The sequence below is a fragment of the Pituophis catenifer genome, unplaced genomic scaffold, assembly GCF_029215685.1.
Source record: "Pituophis catenifer annectens isolate HBS135680 unplaced genomic scaffold, rPitCat1.0.hap2 SCAF_14, whole genome shotgun sequence".
Classification (NCBI taxonomy): domain Eukaryota; kingdom Metazoa; phylum Chordata; class Lepidosauria; order Squamata; family Colubridae; genus Pituophis; species Pituophis catenifer.
The window spans coordinates 5,181,980-5,196,403 of record NW_027256894.1 but is presented as its reverse complement, the minus strand read 5'-3'; positions in this window follow the sequence as shown (position 1 = coordinate 5,196,403).

The following is a 14,424-nucleotide window of genomic DNA, read 5'->3' as shown; positions in this document are numbered from 1 at the left end:
CTCTACGTGCTACTCCTCGCCTGCCCGCCCGGACTCCTTAGAGCCCCCAACAGGAAGCAGTTGTTGGAGCTAAGCAGCCACCATGAGAAAGAAAAGAAAAGAAAAACAGCTGGCTCAGTTCAGATTGGATCTGACCGAGAAGGAGGCTCAGCAGAAGCACCTCACTGAGGACTAGCAGCATAGGTTTTCCAAGCGGAGGGAAGACCTGTGGGAGTGCAAGGCCAGGTACCGGCACCTGGAGGCTCAGCGGGATGAGATGGTCAGCCAGTTCTAGGCCATGATGCAGTCCCACTGGAACGAGGCCCTCCGACTCTTTGCCATCAGCGGTGCTTCCCTCCAGCCTTTGCCCAAAGCCCCACACCAGGAGGCTGAAGCAGACCCCAAGTCAGAATTTCTGCCCCCCTCCGACCCGCACAAAAAGACCCCGAAGGGGGAGATTCTCTGCAGCAACACAAACGTTCCTTGCACGCATCTGTCCCAGGTGCTGCAGTTTGAGGACCACTGATTTAGTGCAATATAAAAAATGCAAATAATGTTTCTGTGGACCACCAAAGTTTTCTTGTGGACCACCAGTGGTCCACAGACCACCAGTTGGTGACCACTGGACTAGAAGACCTCAAAAGCCTCTTCCAGCTCTGTTATTCTATGTTCTATGGTGAAGCAAACAAATGTTTGTTTTCTGGAATTCAATTTTTCCACAGTACCCTACTGATCCGGAGCCATTTTGCTACTGAAAAATGAAGAGGATTCCTCATTGCAGGAAACAGGCAGGGTGAAAACAACAACAAAAAACAACAACAACGAAGCCCTGATGATCCATAATGTGCTATCGGAAACTAAGAACGGTAGCAAGCCGAAGTTGCTTTCGGTAAGATTGTGTATTAGCAAGGCCACACAGGCAATGGAAATGGAGGGGTCACGTCTGATTAAAAATAAAAGCGGGGATGTCATCATTTTGGTTAATGGAACAGCCAGCCAGGCTCTCCTTCTCTTCCTTAACGGTCCAGGGGAGGTGATGAAAATGTGAGGGAGGAGAAAGAGAGCGGAACAATTTTCCCATTAAAAAAAGAGGAAGGGCAAACAGCCACCAATTTTCATTAAAGGGGAAGGATACTGCAAAATCTCCATTCCCTCCCCACTCCAGGGAAAGGATACTGCAAAATCTCCATTCCCTCCCCCCTCCAGGGGAAGGATACTGTAAAAGGAGCCTGAGTGGCATAGGAAGCTAATGCCTCCTATTAAGGCAGCATTTAACATCCAGCTGCCTGCAATAACTGCGAGTTCAATTCTCACCAGGCTCAAGGTTGACTCAGCCTTCCATCCTTTCTAAGGTAGGTTAAATGAGGACCCAGTTTGTGGGGGCAATAAGCTGACTTTGTATAAATATACAAAAGTATGAAGGCTATTGCTTAGCGCATTGTAAGCCGCCCTGAGTCTCCGGAGAAGGACAGCATATAAATCAAATTTTTTTTAAAAAAATCTCCATTCCCACCCCACTCCAGGGAGAAGGATACTGCAAAATCCTCATTCCCTCCTAATCAGCTGGAATTCGGGAGGCAGAGAATAGATGGGGGCGGGGCCAGTCAGAATTTTTACTACCGGTTCTCCGAACTACTCAAAATTTCCGCTACCGGTTCTCCAGAACTGGTCAGAACCTGCTGAAACCCTCCTCTGCCCCAAACCCTTTTCCTGTCCCTATAGCTGGCCAGTGTTCAATCCTGAGAGATAAACCATCTTCTAATAGAATAACTTCGACTCTCTTCACTGGGGTGATGAATCTACCTTTCATAGATACGTTCATGAGCTCCTCACTAGCAAGGACTTCCGCGGGTAATTTTATGGTTGTTTCTTCTTCGTCTGTTTGTTAGTTGGGATACTGGCCACTGTGTGCCTCGCAAGTTGTGAGTGTCAACCAGGGGTGTTATTCACTTACTTTCCCTACCGGTTTGCAAATGTGAGCCTGTGTGCCTTCCATGCATGTGCTTTGCTGGTGCACGTTCCTTCCGCGCATGCCCCCGGCCTCAAAAACATGTCTAAATAGGATGGCATAGAGCCGGGGCGAGTGGGTGGGGCCACCCAACAACTAGACTGTGTGCTGATTGGATCATGTGACTGGTGACTCTGAGGGGAAGTTACAAACGTTTACTTTTAATTGGGTGTGAAACCAGCGGGAACCTAGAGCCAGTTTTGCACCAAGATTGTGTCATGGTCCGCCAGCAGCCTGCAGAGCTGGCAGCGGAGTCAAGCAGTGAGGAGGCTGAGGAGAAACATGGACCAGTCCTGGAGTCTGAGGAAGGCCCAGACGAGGGCTCTGCGTCAGAGGCAGAGATGGGGCCAGGGCCATCTGGGAGTGATGCACGGCCTCCGGAGCCCCAAGAGTCGGACAGCAGAGAGGCAGAGGAGCAGGGGGAGCCTGTTCCTCTCCCCCTGTTCCTAGTACACACATGCGCAGAGCTGCCAGAAGGCAAGAGCAGCTAAAGCAAAAGAGATGACTCGGAAGTAATGGAGATGATTGGCCCCTCCCATTAGGCTTAAAAGAGAAACAAAGGCACTTGGGCCTTTTGCAGGAAAGCAATGTTGCTAACTCTGTTTCCAGTCGGCATCTCTTGTTTGTTTCTGAACTTCATGGGGCTTTGCCAAGTAAGGCCTTTGGCAGGGTATCAAAGAAGATAAAGGTTGGTGATTATCCCAAAGGACGTCTTCCAAAGGACTTGTTTTGCAACTTATTGGGACTCAGCTGGGAATGAACGTAATTCTCAGCTGTTACAATAAAATAGGTTTGTTTGGGACTAATTGTGTCTTGTAATGACTCAGTAAGCCTAGGTCATAAGAGAGTGTGCCAATATGATATGTCCCAATAAAATGTTCTTTGAGGAAGATGCCTTTTCTTTGCTGGGGATGTATTACTGGGAACCTTGACAATGAGTCTCTTTATCACAATGAAGTGTAGGCCTCATTTGTACAGGCCGTCCTCGGCTTACAACAGTTCATTTAGTGACCTTCAAAGTTACAACGGCACTGAATAAAGTAGCTTATGGTGGTTTTTCACATTTACGACGGTCGGGACATCCCCATGGTCACGTGATCAAAATTCGGATGTTTGGCAACTGGTTCTTATTGATGACGGTTGCAGGGTCATGTGAGGTCCCATGATCCCTCTTTGCGACCTTTGGACAAGCAAAGTCAATGGGGGAAACCAGATCCACTTAATAAGTGTCTTATTAATTCAACAGCTGCAGTAATTGACTTAATAGCTGTGGCAAAAAAAAAAAGGTCATAAATAGGGGCAAAATTCACTTAAGAAACTTCTCACTTAGCAACAGAAATTTTGGGCTCAAATGTGGTTGTAGGTTGAGGACTATCTCTCTTTGGCAGACAAGAGTAGCTATCACTCTGCCTTACAATTCCACCTTTCCTATCTGTTAGTTCCTATTAGGAACTGTCCAGAGTCCTGATCTCCCCAGGGAACCAGGGGTAGGAGATGGGTTTGTACCACATTTCAAGTTTCCACCTTAGAACATAGAACAGGGATCTGCAACCTTAAACACTCAAAGAGCCATTTGGACCCGTTTCCCACAGAAAAGAAAACACCGGAAGCCACAAAACCCTTCCCGTGCCTGACTATTTCTCGAGCGGCCACAAAACTAGCATATGTAGTTGAATTGAATGTTCTGTTCTCTTCTGAAACTTTTCTTTTCTTGGATTTATCCATGGTTGGCCTGCCGAGAGTTGAAATGCTCAATAAATCACATGCCGGCAGGTGTCACACATTGGTGGTTGTGACGCATATTTTGAGTGACAGGGAGCTGCAGCAGAAGGGTGAAAGAGCCACTTGCGGCTCCAGAGCCGCAGGTTGCTGACCCCTGACATAGAATAACAGACAAGCTGTTCCATTGGTTGATTGTTCTCACTGTCAAGAAAATTTCTCCTTATTTCTAAGCTGAATCTCTCCCTGATCAGTTTCCATCCATTGTTCCTTGTCTGGCCTTCGGGTGCCTTGGAAAACAGGTTGACCCCCTCCTCTCTGTGGCAGCCCCTCAAATATTGGAAGACTGCTCTCATGTCTCCCCTGGTCCTTCTCTTCACTAGACTAGCCATGCTCAATTCCTGCAACCGTTCATCGTATGTTTTAGCCTCCAGTCCCCTCATCATCCTGGTTGCTCTTCTCAGCACTCTTTCCAGAATCTCAACATCTTTTTTATAGTGTGGTGACCAAAACTGGATGCAGGATTCTAGGTGTGGCCTTACTAAGGCTTTATAGAATGGTATAAGTACCTCCCTTGAACTTGATTGTATCCCTCTGTTAATGCAATTTAGGATTGCATTGGCTTTTTTGGCTGCCGCTAAACACTGCCGGCTCATATTTAACTGGCTGTCCACTAAGACTCCAAGATCCCTCTCCCAGTTACACCCAGGTTTCACCCAGTGTATATCAGAGGTGGTATTCAGCCGGTTCATACCGGTTCAGGCAAACTGGTAGTGGTGACCTGCTGGGCGCAATCCCATCCTATATCGCTGTGTTATTGATGTGCGCTCATATTTCCAGTGCTGGGTGAACCAGTAACTACAGTATGTAAAGCCCACTTTTGTTCTATATGTGTACTTTTGGTTTTTCTTGCCTTAGTGTAAGGCTTTACTTTTCTCTACGTTGAATTTCATTTTGTGAGATAGGGCCCAGTGTTCAAGTCTGGATCTTGAGCCTATCATCTAGGGCCATTATGGTGAACCTATGGCAGGCGTGCCACAGGTGGCACAAGGAGCCATATTGGTGGGCACGCGAGCTCAGCTCCAGCGTGCCAACCAGCTGATTTTCGGGCTTTCTGGGCCCACTGAAAGTCAGGAAACAGGCTGTTTCTGGCCTCCAGAGGGCCTCCGGGGTGTGTGTGAAAGGCCGTTTTCACCCTCCCCAGACTCCTAGAAAGGCTCTGGAGCCTGGGGAGAGCAAAAAACAGGCTTACTGGGCCCACCATGCCATCGCATGCCAAAAGCGGGGAGAGCGCAAGGGGAATCACACGTACATGCGCAGGGGGGTAGAGTGCATAGAATTATGGGTGTGGGCACACGCACATGCAACCCCCCCCCTGCACTCCCCCCGCTTTTGGCAAGTGATGGCAAAAAGGTTAGTCATCACTGATCTAGGGTGTTGGCTATTCCTGCCATCTTAGTATCATCTGCAAATTTGGTAAGTTCCCCTTCTATTCCCTACAGATGAGATGAGATGAGCCCTACAGTCCGACACAAATGAACAGGGAAACATTTACCTCTGGTTAAGGACCGCCATAAAAATCGGTTTGAGCTGAGAAGCCCTGTAGCCTGGGGCTGTGCAGCGGAGGAGAATGTGGTGATTGGTATTGTGGTGCAAAGCCCCTTAAAAATCATTTCAGAAATGGCTCGCCACACAACTGGCAGCCATATGTGGCACACTTCCGCTTTTGTTTTACCGAGAGCTGTGTAAACAACAGCTTAACATCTAAGGCTGAGAAATTAGAACACTTGCAGATGCTAACAGCTGCGCAAGCAACTTTGTACAGTTTAAAATCACATAGTTATATCGTCGAGGATGGAAGGGGGGGGGAAGCATTTATTTTTGTTTTTAATCTACCATAACACAGCTGGCAGCATGAAATTATCATTAAAACATTGTATTTAAGATGATTTAATGAGTCGATTGCCAAGTGAGAACTATAGCAGTTTAACTCAAACTACTGACTATAAAAACGGGGTGCAACAATATAAGAGGGTTTGGGTGAGTGAGAGAGAGAGGGAGAGAAGAAAATAGACAAGGGAATGATTTTGTTAAAAAAAAAAAAAGGAAAAAAGGAAAAACAGGCAAAGTGAGTTGACGTAGGTCATTTTTCTTCTTTCGGACACTGCTTTCACTCGGGGATAATCTGTGCAATGTGAGGAATCAGAGGATTTCTGGGAAGGGTCCCCATCATCTCCCTCCCTGGTGAGTATTGGTGACTCACCAATATCCAGAAGGGATTTTCCCAACCCAACATTCTTTTTTCATTTCTTCTTCCTCTTTCTCAAGATCCAGCTGTGGAGAAATTAGATTGTTTTCACCAGAATTCAGAACCCAGCAATTTCAGAGGGGATCAGGGAAAGAGGACAGGGGAGGGGGGGAGGAAGAGGAGGAGGAGGCTGTGGAATCCTTGGTGCTCTCTGAGCTTGGTTGTTTTCTTGCAGATGCTTCATGACCCAACTAGGGAACAATGCCAGTGCTGGAAGGGAGAGGAGGAGGAAGGGGAAGAGGAAGAGGAGGAGGAGGAGGAGGAGGAGGAGGAGGAGGAGGAGGAGGAGGAGGAGGAGGAGGAGGAGGAGGAGAGGAGAGGAAGAAGAAGAAGAAGAAGAAGAAGAAGAAGAAGAAGAAGAAGAAGAAGAAGAAGAAGAAGAAGAAGAAGAAGAAGAAGAAGAAGAAGAAGAAGAAGAAGAAGAAGAAGAAAACTGCTTGGAGAAGTCTCTGTTGTTTCTTAGCAAGGTTTTTCAGAAGTGGTTTGCCATTGCCTCCTTCCCAGAGCTCAGAGAGAGTGGTTGGCCCAGGCTCACTCAGTCACCTAGTTGGCTTTGTTTCTAAAGCAGGAGTAGAACTCATGGTCTCCCCCTTTCTAGCCTGGTACCTTAACCACTACACTAAAATGCCTTAATATTAATATTAAATAATATTCCGTGATCTAATAAAAGCAGGCCCATGGCTTAAGTCCAACAGGGGTAGGTAAACTCTGTCTCTTTAAATGTTGATGGGTTCTGCTTCCTAACATTCCTGAATTCTGATCAAAGCACTGCATGTCACAACTCAACAATATCTGCACAGCAATGGCTTTACCGGCCTTGGCTCAGCAGCCAGGCATCAGTAAGGGAACGTACGGGGTTTATAGCAGAGTTGAATGTTGCAGTTCATCAAAGATACCTGAGAGAGAGGGGGGGAGGGAGGGAGAGAGAGCGAGGGAGCGATGGAGAGAGAGGGAGAGAGGAGAGAGAGAGGGAGAGGGAGAGGGAGAGGGAGAGAGGGTGGGAGGGAGAGGGAGAGAGAGAGAAGGAGGGGAGAGAGAGAGGCAGAGGCAAAGGCAGGGGCAGAGGGAAGGAGGGAGGGAGAGAGAGAGGAGGAGGAGGAAGGGAGGGAGGAAGGAAGGAGAAAGAAAGAAAGAAAGAAAGAAAGAAAGAAAGAAAGAAAGAAAGAAAGAAAGAAAGAAAGAAAGAGAGAGGAGGGAAGGAGGGAGGGAGGAAAGAAAGAAAGAAAAAAAGAAAGAGGGAAAGATGGATGGATGGATGGATGGAGGGAGGGAGGGAAGGAAGGAAGGAAGGAAGGAAGGAAGGAAGGAAGGAAGGAAGGAAGAAAGAAAGAAAGAAAGAAAGAAAGAAAGAAAGAAAGAAAGAAAGAAAGAAAGAGAGAGGAGGGAAGGAGGGAGGGAGGAAAGAAAGAAAGAAAAAAAGAAAGAGGGAAAGATGGATGGATGGATGGAGGGAGGGAGGGAGGGAAGGAAGGAAGGAAGGAAGGAAGGAAGGAAGGAAGGAAGGAAGGAAGAAAGAAAGAAAGAAAGAAAGAAAGAAAGAAAGAAAGAAAGAAAGAAAGAAAGAAAGAAAGAGGAAGGGAGGGAAGGAAGGAAGGAAGGAAGGAAGGAAGGAAGGAAGGAAGGAAGGAAGGAAGGAAAAAAGAAAGAAAGAAAGAAAGAAAGAAAGAAAGAAAGAAAGAAAGAAAGAAAGAAAGAAAGAGAATTTTTTTGAAAAGATGCCTTCCAAAGAGGTCTCTTCTCTTTGAGCATTGGGGATGTTTTCAATCCATTTTATAACCTTTTCATTAACTTTGAGATAAATTGAGGGCAGGCTAGTGGATAAGCTCTTGATTTTTTTGCATTCTAAAATCAGCTTTACTTTTGCCGCAAGAACAAATACTGGCCAAGATTAAAATACGCACAATTCAACTCTCCAGCCAGTTACCTAATATTTGTCTTTCAAAAGTGGGTGCGTAGCACTCGCCAGCATTATCTCCTGCATTTAGCATGCTGTTGATGGGTTAGGGAACAGAATCGGAGGGCATGATGTGTTTGCTCCAGTTTTGAAAAACAGCCTTTCTTGGCTCCGGTGTTCAAATATCACCTTGCTTTTCTGAGTAACAGCTTGCTGGTCTTCTCAGTCTCACTAAATAAATCAAAGATAAGAAAAAATATGCACAACCGGGATACAAAAAAGATGTTGAGACCCTAGAAAGAGTGCAGAGAAGAGCAACAAAGATGATAGAGGTTAAATTATGGGATGAACAATTGCAGGAACTGGGTATGTCTAGTCTAACAAAGAGCAGATACAGATTAATAGAGTTGGAAGGGACCTTGTAGGTCATCTAGTCCAACCCCCTGCCCAAGCAGGAGACCCTACACCATTTCTGACAGATGGCAGTCCAGTCTCTTCTTGAAAGCCTCCAGTGATGAAGCTCCCACAACTTCCGAAGGCAACTTCTGTTCCATTGGTTGGTTGTTCTCACTGTCAGAAAATTCCTCCTTATTTCCAGGTTGAATCTCTCCTATTTTAGTTTCCATCCATTCTTCCTTGTCTGGCCTTCAGGTGTTTTGGAAAATAGCTTGACCGCCTCCTCTCTGGGGCAGCCCCTCAAATATTGGAAGATGCTATCGTGTCTCCCCTGGTCCTTCTCTTCACTAGACTAGCCATGCCCAGTTCCTGCAACCGTTCATCGTATGTTTTAGCCAGTGGTGAAATTGAATTTTTTTTACTACCAGTTCGGTGAGGGTGGTTTGGTGGGCGTGGTTTGGTGTGCATGGCAGGGGAAGGATACTGCAAAATCTCCATTCCCTCCCCACCCCTGGGGGAAGGATATTGCAAAATCTCCATTCTCACCCCACTCCAGGGGAAGAATACTGCAAAATCTCCATTCCCATCCCACTCCAGGGGAAGGATACTGCAAAATCTCCATTCCCTCCCCATTCCAGGGGAAGGATACTGCAAAATCCCCATTCCCTCCCCACTTCAGGAGAAGGATATTGCAAAATCTCCATTCCCACCCCACTCCAGGGGAAGGATACTGCAAAATCTCCATTCCCTCCCCACTTCAGGAGAAGGATATTGCAAAATCTCCATTCCCACCCCACTTCAGGAGAAGGATATTGCAAAATCTCCATTCCCACCCCACTCCAGGGGAAGGATACTGCAAAATCTCCATTCCCACCCCACTCCAGGGGAAGGATACTGCAAAATCTCCATTCCCTCCCCACCCCTGGGGGAAGGATATTGCAAAATCTCCATTCCCACCCCACTCTGGGGCCAGCCAGAGGTGCCATTTGCCAGTTCTCCGAACTACTCAAAATTTCCGCTACTGGTTCTCCAGAACCTGTCAGAACTTGCTGGATTTCACCCCTGGTTTTAGCCTCCAGTCTCCTAATCATTGTGGTTGCTCTTCGTGACCAAAACTGAATGCAGTACTCTAGGTGTGGCCTTACTAAAGCTTTATACAGTGGTATTATAGAGTGGTATTAGCATCCAGGTTGCCATCTGACTTGTTTGTTTGTTTGTTTGTTTGTTTGTTTTATTAGATTTATATACCGCCCTACTCCCGAAGGACTCAGGGCGGTGAACAGGCACAAAATAAAATACATAGATACAAAAGTTAAAAAACATAATTAAAACCAGATTAAATAATTTAGCCCGAGACAATTAAAAATCCCAATAATTTAAAACAGATTAAAATTTCGATTTTAAAAAATTTTAAAACAGGGGAGAAAATTAGGCCAGGCCGGCTTGCTGGAATAGGAGAGTCTTAAGAGCATGGCGGAAAGTGCGTAGATCCGGGATCCTCCGTATCTCTGGGGGGAGCTCGTTCCAGATAGAGGGTGCCCCCACAGAGAAGGCCCTCCCCCTGGGGGCCCCCAGTCAACACTGTTTAGTTCTCTATGAGAGCGTACCGGCTGGTGGGAGGTTGCTTATGGTAGTAGGCGGTCCCGTAAATAACCAGGTCCTAAGCCATGGAGCGCTCTAAAGGTGGTGACCAAAACCTTGAAGCGCACCCAGAAGACCACCGGGAGCCAGTGCAGCTCGCGCAGGAGAGGTGTTACATGGGAACGCCATGTTGCTCCCATAACCACCCGCGCGGCCGCACTCTGCGCCAGTTGGAGCCTCCGGGTGCTCCTCAAGGGGAGCCCCATGTAGAGAGCGTTGCAGTAGTCCAGGCGGAAAGACTTCTCCTAATTTTATAGCTGGAAGAGCTAATTACAACTGCCCCTCCCCGAAAAAAATCTTGATTGCAGAAACAACTCGAGCAGAAGATGAGAGGGTACATAGGAAACTCCACACTGTCTTTCTTCCCATACATCTCTCTTAAATACAATCTTCTGTCTCCAGCCCGAGATAAGAATCAGTCAGACTCCAATTCTTTTTAAGGACACAACTAAAATTCACAAGGTTTGAGGAAAGGAGTGGGGGGGGGTGGAAACAGTTCAGGTCAATCCATTCATTACTGAGGTTTTGCCCTCTATTCTTTTCTCATTGACAGCCCAAATGGGAACAATGCGGGAGGGGGGGAGAGGAGGGGGGGAGATTCTATCAAAGGTGTAGAATGTTCTGGTTGGTGTTGCAGCACGTTCGTCAAAAATGCTTTGTTATGTTCCTCTGGTATTTGTTTTCTTAGCCCTCTGGAGTTTTTCATCTCTGTCTTGCTTTTTGTTTTGTTTTGTGGCCATTTTGGTTCTGATCTCATGCCTGATTGTTGCTTCTAGGAAAAGCAAACAAACAAGCAATAAATCATTAATAACGCTATTCAACATATAGCATAGATTCTTTATGTTTTTGGTTGGAAACTTTTTTTCAGAATTGTTCACCGGGAAAGGAGGAATACAAATATTGCAACTAAATAGAAGTGAGTCGTGCCCCTTTTATCCCTTTTTATAACACATTAACAGATTAACAGAGTTGGAAGGGACCTTGTAAGTTATCTAGTCCAACCCTCTGCCCAAGCTAGAGACTCTATACCATTTCTGACAAATGGCAGTCCAATCTTTTCTTGAAAGTCTCAAGTGATGAACTCCCACAACTTCCGAAGGCAACTTCTGTTCCACGGGTTGATTGTTCTCACTGTCAGAAAGTTTCCTCCTCATTTCTAGGTTGAATCTCTCCTTGATCACTTTCAATCCATTATTCCTTGTCTGGCCTTTGGGTGCTTTGGAAAACAGCTTGACCCCCTCCTCTCTGTGGCAGCCCCTCAAATATTGAAACTTGTTAGTTTCAATTCTCCAAAATAAAAGAGCTGGAAGTTTGAAACACTCATGAATAGAGTAGAGTAGAGTAGAGTAGAGTAGAGTAGAGTAGAGTAGAGTAGAGTAGAGTAGAGTAGAATAGAATAGAATAGAATAGAATAGAATAGAATAGAATAGAATAGAATAGAATAGAATAGAATAGAGTATTGGATAGAATAGAGTAGAGTAGAGTAGAGTAGAGTAGAGTAGAGTAGAGTAGAGTAGAGTAGAGTAGAGTAGAGTAGAGTAGAATAGAATAGAATAGAATATTGGATAGAATAGAGTAGAGTAGAGTAGAGTAGAGTAGAGTAGAGTAGAATAGAATAGAATAGAATAGAATAGAATAGAATAGAATAGAGTAGAGTAGAGAAGAATAGAGAAGAATAGAATAGAATAGAGTAGAGTAGAGTAGAGTAGAGTAGAGTAGAGTAGAGAAGAATAGAATAGAGTAGAATAGAATAGAATAGAGTAGAGTAGAGTAGAGTAGAGTAGAGTAGAGTAGAGTAGAGAAGAATAGAATAGAATAGAATAGAATAGAATAGAATAGAATAGAATAGAATAGAATATTGGATAGAATAGAGTAGAGTAGAGTAGAGAAGAATAGAATAGAATAGAATAGAATAGAATAGAATAGAATAGAATAGAATAGAATAGAATAGAATAGAATAGAATAGAATAGAAAACAGAGTTGGAAGGGACCTTGGAGGTCTTCTAGTCCAACCACCTGCCTAGGCAAGAAACCGTACACCACTTCAGACAAATGGTCTAACATGGACTAACTTTTCCAAAATTACAATATTTAATCATTCAGCCTAGGAATTATTTTTGGTCCACTTCTTCAGGAGATGCTAGGCTGTGGAAGGTTACAAAAAGGGTGTTAAATTGCTTTCTTTAAAGGGAAAAAAAAAGTGCTGAGAGCTTTTGTAACTCTACATGCTGATTACTGTGTAGTAAAGATAAGGCTAAGTTGATGAAAGCGGGCAGTAATGTATTTTACTAGCTCAATAAAAACAAAAACAAAATCTGCTCTCTCTAATTCTCTCCAATTATCTAGTTTTATTGGTCCAATAAACGATATCGCCACTGCTGTTTCGATCTTGAGGAAGGCGGGGGGGGGGCATGTTATCTTTCAAAATAACTTGTCACCCAGTGCAAAATGGTCCTTCAAACACTAAGTGTAGCCAATAAGCAAGATGAGGTGCCCCCCCCGCCCCCTTTCAATGGCAGTACCAGTAAAAGCAGAACATGGGTGTTGCTTTTAGGCTGTGTTTTCGTAATATCACTTTGGTTGTGTGGATTTGCTCAGAGCACCAAGCTCTCCAGGATTATCTTCTGGGTCCTTGATGCTCTCTGAGCTCGTTTGTTTTCTCACCGACGTTTCATTACCCAACTAGGTAACTTCATCAGTGCTAGAAGGGAGTTGGGTTTGTGAGTGAGGAGAGAAAAAGGAGGAGGAGGAGGAGGAGGAGGAGGAGGAGGAGGAGGAGGAGGAGGAGGAGATAGTCCTTGTTGCTCTCTTAGCATGGTTGTTTTCTCACCGAATTTTCATTACCCAACTAGGTAACTTCATCAGTGCGAGTAGAATGTGGGGTTTTGCTCTCTCTTTATGTACAAATGATTTGCCTTGCCAGTTTTCTGGGGGGAGAGGGTTTCTCTTTGGTAGTTCCTTGATTAGGGAGCTAACTCATTGTAGAACTTTATCTGAGGAGTCTTTGGTGCTTTCTGAGCTTGATTATTTTCTTGCAGACATTTCAGTACCCAGCTAGTAATATCATCAGTGCTAGAAGGGTGTGGGTTTTTGCTCTCTCTTTATATACAAAGTGGTTTGCCTTGCCAATGTTGGTGGATGTATGGTTTTCTCTGTGGTAGTTCCTTGATTAGGAGATTACTTAATTAGAGAACTGCCAGATTCTATAACAGTTTTGTTCCCTATACCATCCGTCTGGCAAGCTCACAAGATTTCGTTTTCCTCGCCATGTACATGTATACATCTGGACTAGACTGTGTTGTTTCTCTGTGTCACATAATATATGTGGGTATATGCATAATTTTTATTTATTATTTTGTCGTGTTTATGTAGTGTATACTGGAGGTGGTGACCCTTTGAGGGCTGTACACAACGAAATTTCATTTTAATGTATGCCGATTAGTGTACATTTAAAGTGACAATAAAGTTATTCTACAGTGCTAACTCTAATTATCAAATTAGGGAAGTCCTCGGTGCTCTCTGAGTTTGATTGGTTTCTTGCAGACGTTTCATTACCCAATTAGGTAATGCCATCAGTGTTAGGAGAGAGTGGGTTTTGCTCTCTCTTTATGTACAAGTGGTTTGCCTTGCCAGTGTTTGGGGAGGGGGGTTCTCTTTGATAGTTCCTTGATTAGAGTTAGGGTTAATTAGGGAACTATTGTCGAAAGTTAGCACCCACCCCTCTCCTAGAAGAATGAAATGTTTTAGTAAATATTAAAAAGGCAGAATATTATATTTCCCTAAAGGGAAAAAATGTGCTCTTGGAGACAGAAAGCAGCCCCCACCTTCCTTAATAGCCCACAGCAGATGTCAGCACTTAAGAGATACAGAGATAGATAGCTCTATTCAGAAAGCAAATACTGCAGACAGAAATCCATTCAAGACAGGATGTTTTAAAATTCCCTGCAGCAAGGTCTGAACGAAGGTAGGATTAGCCCTCAGCCATACAACAGGAATTGCCCAACAAGCCCCTTCATTGCATCAGCAGTCCAAACTTCAACCACGCTTAGCTCAGACAAACGCCTAGGATTTGTACTTTGCCGGTAGAGCCAGCTATGACCCCTGCATAACCCCTACATGGCGGCAAGGGAGTCTGACAACAGCCAATGGAATACATGTTCTTGCACAGGAACAGGAAGCTCAAGTGAAAAGCCAACGAGAAGGTATTAAAAAAACCCCACTCTCAACTCCATGTGGTCAGCTGCACCACCGATAATGCTGCTTGCCCTACAAAGAGACCTTGACTATGTGTCAGAATGGTCAAACAATTGGCAACTCCAAATCTCAACCAACAAATGCTCTGTCTTACACATTGGCAAAAAAAATCAGAACACCAAATACAAACGGGGCAGGTACGACCTCATAGACAACCCTCATTCTGTTAAGGACCTTGGAGTACTCATCTCAAACGATTTAAGCGCCAGAGTTCACTGTAACCAT